Source organism: Micropterus dolomieu, linkage group LG20, assembly GCF_021292245.1.
Source record: "Micropterus dolomieu isolate WLL.071019.BEF.003 ecotype Adirondacks linkage group LG20, ASM2129224v1, whole genome shotgun sequence".
NCBI lineage: Eukaryota > Metazoa > Chordata > Actinopteri > Centrarchiformes > Centrarchidae > Micropterus > Micropterus dolomieu.
In genome coordinates this window covers 7,482,669-7,488,184 of record NC_060169.1, presented here as the reverse complement: position 1 = coordinate 7,488,184, position 5,516 = coordinate 7,482,669, and positions in this window count along the sequence as shown.

The window sequence follows — 5,516 nt, the reverse complement described above, 5'->3', positions numbered from 1 at the left end:
TCTCTCTCTCTCTCTCTCTCTCTCTCTCTCTCTCTCTCTCTCTCTCTCTCTCTCTCTCTCTCTCTCTCTCTATATATATATATATATATATATATATAGATGCAAAAAATTTATTATTTATTTATGTGACAACAGGACAAATTCCTTCCGCTAATGAAAATTATATGAAATGATCAAAAGCTGAAGATCAGCTAATAAAATGATCTTGGGGTGAGATTGTTTTGTCTACAAGTCCCTTGCTAATAAATGCATGAAAAGGCTAGTATCTATATAATATTACTGAACACATTACTGATTGCATGGCCAGTACTGATTTCACATATACATATTAAATAGGACATTAAAGCAACCTTTCTTATTTTAAATGTGGTTTTAGAGGGACTATAGGCATCCCCTACTGAAATGTCTCCAAACCAACTAACTTACACCTTGACATGACACAGTTGTCAATTGTTTGACTTGCTCAGCGCCTTTTCTTATTTTATATCTTGTCTAGGAAATTCTAGGAAAGGCTGTAGTGACGTGAGAACAAGTAAGTTTACAGTTTTGACTTAAAAATATCCACTGAACAGCTTCCCTGACATATAGTGGAAGGCCATTCCATTAATAGGGAGCACAGTAGGCAAATGTTCTAGCCAGCTGATTTTTAGTTATACAGAGCTTATACAGAGGTTTGATGTTGACCTCTGACCTCTATCACAAAGTCCGTTGTGCAGCGTTCTACATCGCTTTGAGGAATAATGACGTTCAACCGGGAAACCGTAGCAAACCGGTGTAGAACGTTTTGTGACTGAACGTGCCCCTGGTTTTAGCACTGAAACTCTGCCTACTGCTGCTATATCCTTTGCCATGCTGTTCAGTCACCACTGCTCACCATGGACTTCCACATCTTGTTGCAATAAACTGTTATCAGCCATGTGTCCAGTAGTGCTTCTGGGTCCAGAATTCTCTGTGTTCTTAAAACAGATCTCTTGTGCCAGTCAGGAGTTTCTCTTCAAGAAAATGTTATTTCTCTGCCCCCCCCCTATTCCCGCCCTCCTAGCATGGATGTAGATGCGCTCACACACTCATAAACATACACACAAGCAGGCTGACACACAAAAGATCTGAGGCATTAGAACTGCAAGCCAGGCAAAAAAAATGCCTCTGGTCCTCTTCATCTTCTCTCCTCTCCTCGGCAGCACAGCACACTCCTGAATCCCACATTTGGGCAGCTGTAAAAATGCTGGTTTTTTTAATGATTGAACTCACTTTAAATAAAATTTGTTTCACTGAAAAATAAACTTTAAATATATCTAGATTAATGAGTTATTTCTGTGTGGAAATAAAAAGGAGAGCCTTGTCTCATTTTAGGATAAATGTGGTCAAAATGCAGTGTGTGCTCTGTGTTTTGTATCTTTACACTCTAAACTTGTGGATTTGTGGATCATCATCCACACATAATTGTTTTATGACAGTCTGTTTTCCAAGCTAAAAGACCCTTTTAATATATTCAGTCTGTAGGATTTTGGCATGTGTGACCAAACATGTTTATTCTGATGCTTAATGGAAACTAGTCAGGGAACATGGGGCTCTCTGATCATAATGTCATAAATATAAACCCATCAGGGAAGAAAATGAACAGATCTGTATAAGTGTTTACAGGACGTGAAAGATTTGCACCAAAGTAAATGTCTTAGCAAAGGAGAATTATATCCTCGTATTGGCCTTAACCAAATGTTATGCATGGAAGGAGCATACCTCAGCACCCCGATGAACAGCTCAATGAAAAATGCTGTATAGTATCGTACAGACTCACTGGGGAAAATGTAGAGCAAAAGCAATCAATTATCACACCTCCCACCACATTCCCATTGCAGAGGCCCCTTGATTATTAAGAGAATTAGCTATCGATCAACTAAGTGAATCAGCGCGACAGCCACCAGCCAGCTAACCGGTCAGCAATTCCGCCGTTGACTATACCCTTCCACCACTCATCAGCCGTCTGAAACAGGGGGAGGCTAGTTAACCACTTGCCACTTTTCACTTGGCACCTGACTTCAGGTTACTTGGGAGGAATGCAGAAATTAACAGGTACTAATTATGTATGGGAGGGAGGCAGGCTCAAATCAAGGTCAACAAATGTTGAGGAGGCATGGAAATCTCACGCCATATGCCAGACTGCTGCAATGAAGTGTGTGCTGAGCTGAGTCTCCCAGTTCATTATCACCATTATCATCCAGGATGTCTACGTTCACACCAGCGCAATGAGCTATGGAGTTCAGTCAATAGAATACATTACGCTTTACACTAGTGCTCTCACTGAACAATTTACAACAATACACAGCTTCATGCAAAGAGGCTGTCGCCCTCAGCAGATCCCATTATCTGTCCAGCCAAGCTACTGCCAGTGTGAATCTTCTGAGAGAAGCATCTCTGTTTTGATGGTTTCTATTTGTGGGCATAATTTTTTTTATCCTTTGAAAAACCCCAGACATATTATTGCAAAGGTAATGAAGATGAAATGGAAAATGTTTACAATGAAACTCTGCAAAAACAATATGTGGTGGAGACAACATTAGTGACTGAGACTTTAATGATTTTTACTTTGTTGATCATAAAATACAACATTAAACTATCCTGTAGGTAAGCGGGCCATGAAAGGTAAGTTATGTTAATGTGAATGTTTGCAGGAAATAACTTTCAACCATTGCGGTTTTCTGATGACCACAAACATTTTTAAGTTAGCTGTGATGTGACGGAACTTTAATTGTATCACATTTTATCACAGTGGCTTTAAGCTCTTTATAGTTAATGCTTATTATGAACAATAACATTTCACTTTAATACAGTATTAAATGTGAAAGGGGCGGTTGTTTGTGACTCCCAACTGCAACTTATTAACCTCTTTTTTTTTTTTATCTCGTTTTTTTTTGTTTTGATATTAATGATGATGGTTCAGTCTGAGCTGCTCTCAGCTTCACCCCCAAAATGCATAATCACAGCATAAAGTGGGATAGCAAAATTCATTTGTGCTTCCTTGTAAAATAGGTGTTGCTGGACGCTTAAGTAGAGATAGTGAATTGTTATCTGGACAGAGTAAATTCAAGGGAACATACTGTATGTAATGTATGTGCATACTATTGGTACCATTCACTCATATTTCAACATTCTGCATCTCTTTGGTGGGGCAATGTATGGTCTGGCAGAGCAGGGTTAAGTGAAAACAAATTGTATGTGAGCTAATTTTAAATCCTGCTCCATTTTCTTCTTTTTTTGGGTCTCTCTGTTCCCTCAAAGGTCAGCACTGCCAAGACAATTTACAGCTGATCAACAGCACGGATTTGTGTGTCAAAGCTCACTAAACCTGAAGTCTATTTGAAAGCATTGTGTGAATTTACTTCGCCCTTTGTGAGCACATCCATGAACAGTGGTTATTTTAGTCCAATACACTGTAAATATAATGGTGCAACTGGGCCCACAGGCTTCAGTCTCTGCTCAACCCATTGTTACCTGTCTAAATGGCAGATAAAGTAACATACAGGTGAAGAAGGTTATGAACCAGATATGTTTAATAGGGATGTGACGAGACACTTAACCCACGAGACGAGACGAGATTGGGTTCACAAGATCAAGACGAGACCAGATTTTAACACTGTTTTTAAGAAATCTTTAGTGCTGAATTATGTAGAAATTTTGAGCATTAAACACTTTAGTTCAGATCTGTTTCATCCCTGCTGAGTCATGATTTTGTCTTCCCTCCTCTTTTGTGTCTTTGTTTGGGGAAGTAATCTCTTTAAAAGTGATTGTGGCACCCTTTCATCTCAATAATAAATTATTTAATTTTAATTCAGTTAGAAACCCCTGGACTTGATTAGCTCCTGTATTTCAGCAGCTTTGCTCATGTTCAAAACTTTCTGCACATCTGTGTTCTCTGACATGTCCAGAAAAAAGTCATAAGATTACCAGATTAACGTCATCATTTAATAAGAAGTCTACCTGCCCTTTGCGGATCAATAACATAATTGCGGTGCATTACGTTATTGACCTGCTGGTCAGAACGTTATCCCCTTCAGACCGTTTGACCAACACAGTTTGGTAATGCATGTGAAACCAAAAGTAACTGAAACACTTGAGATCAGGCAGAAATCTCGCCCCAATCCACACACGTTAACTTCAGCAGTTCATAAGGTGCAGCTCACAGTCCCAAACAGAGCAAGGTTGCTCTCTCGTGGTACGAGATCTCGTCACACCCCTAATGTTTAATCATGAGTTGGCTGAGACCTAACCAGAGCTAAAAGGAGAGTGAATGTTGGACTTATATATATTTCTCAGGTGCCCAGAAATACAACCTTAAAATAAACTTTATAAGGCAATAACTGTACAACTGTATTTCAAAAGAACAAGAAACAAACAAACATAATAAATGCAGCTTTAAATAAATAGACACTTTTTTCCACATATTTCCGTGGTGACAGGCAGCAGTCGTTTGCAAGCACATTAGTCATAGCAACTTTTCAAATTGGTGGTGGTAGCAGTGACGGTTGATTTTTCTGACTGATCAGTGCAGCTTTAACCATGTTCATGGCCCAAGATGCTTTGTGATTCCTTTGCTGATAATCCCTAGCAGAAATGTCTGAGAGAGGCAGCAGCCAGCTCCCATTTATCATTTGAATGCTGAAAGCTCGTCTTGTGTGGGAATTGCCTGCACAGACGACACTCTGAACTGATTGCAAAGCAGACACTGCAGTAACTGCTGACACTTTGAGACGAGCATGATGGCTCCTAGCTTGGCAGTAGGAGCAGCTGCAGCTAATTTGTGTTTGAATGCTTTATTTTGAAAATCAACCTGCTGTATCCAGGCCACAGAGCTAAAATGTCAAAGATAAAGCGAATGACAATACATGGTTACAGCTGCTACTGGTCATCAGCTACCAAAATAATTTCCTTTAATTTTACTTTCCTTTAACGCTCACTCACCCTGCATGAGTGGAAATAAACACTTTTATTGAGGTGGTTTGAGGAACAACACACTTAACAATCAGTGTTCACACCATCCCTCTATTGATTATTGATGTCCTGCATTATTAGCTCCTTTCATTGCCATTAAGAGATCCTCTGTGTCAGTCGTGTATGTCTCCGGGTCCTACTGCTCCCATGGTGCGTATCATGCTGTGGCTGAGACGAGGATCTGATTAAAATCTGCCACAGCCCAGTGCACTGAGGACACTCACAGTTATTTGGGGCCTGCAATGCAGAGGATGATACTCCTTTTCCCCATTCTCTCACTGTCATCAAACCAATCCACCCTTTTTACTACTTTTTCTTCCGGCTGTATTCATGTCTCTGTAACGAAAGAAATGCCTTTGAAGGACTTCAAAATGGGACCTGAAGAGGCTGACTCTATTTCAGTGAGAAAAATACATAAGGTATATCTAGACACACAGGCAAACACCAGAGCAAATATTCTTTAGGCAGGATGTGATTACATGTTACATTACAATGCAACTCATTACTGCTGATGGCGAATTAATTAC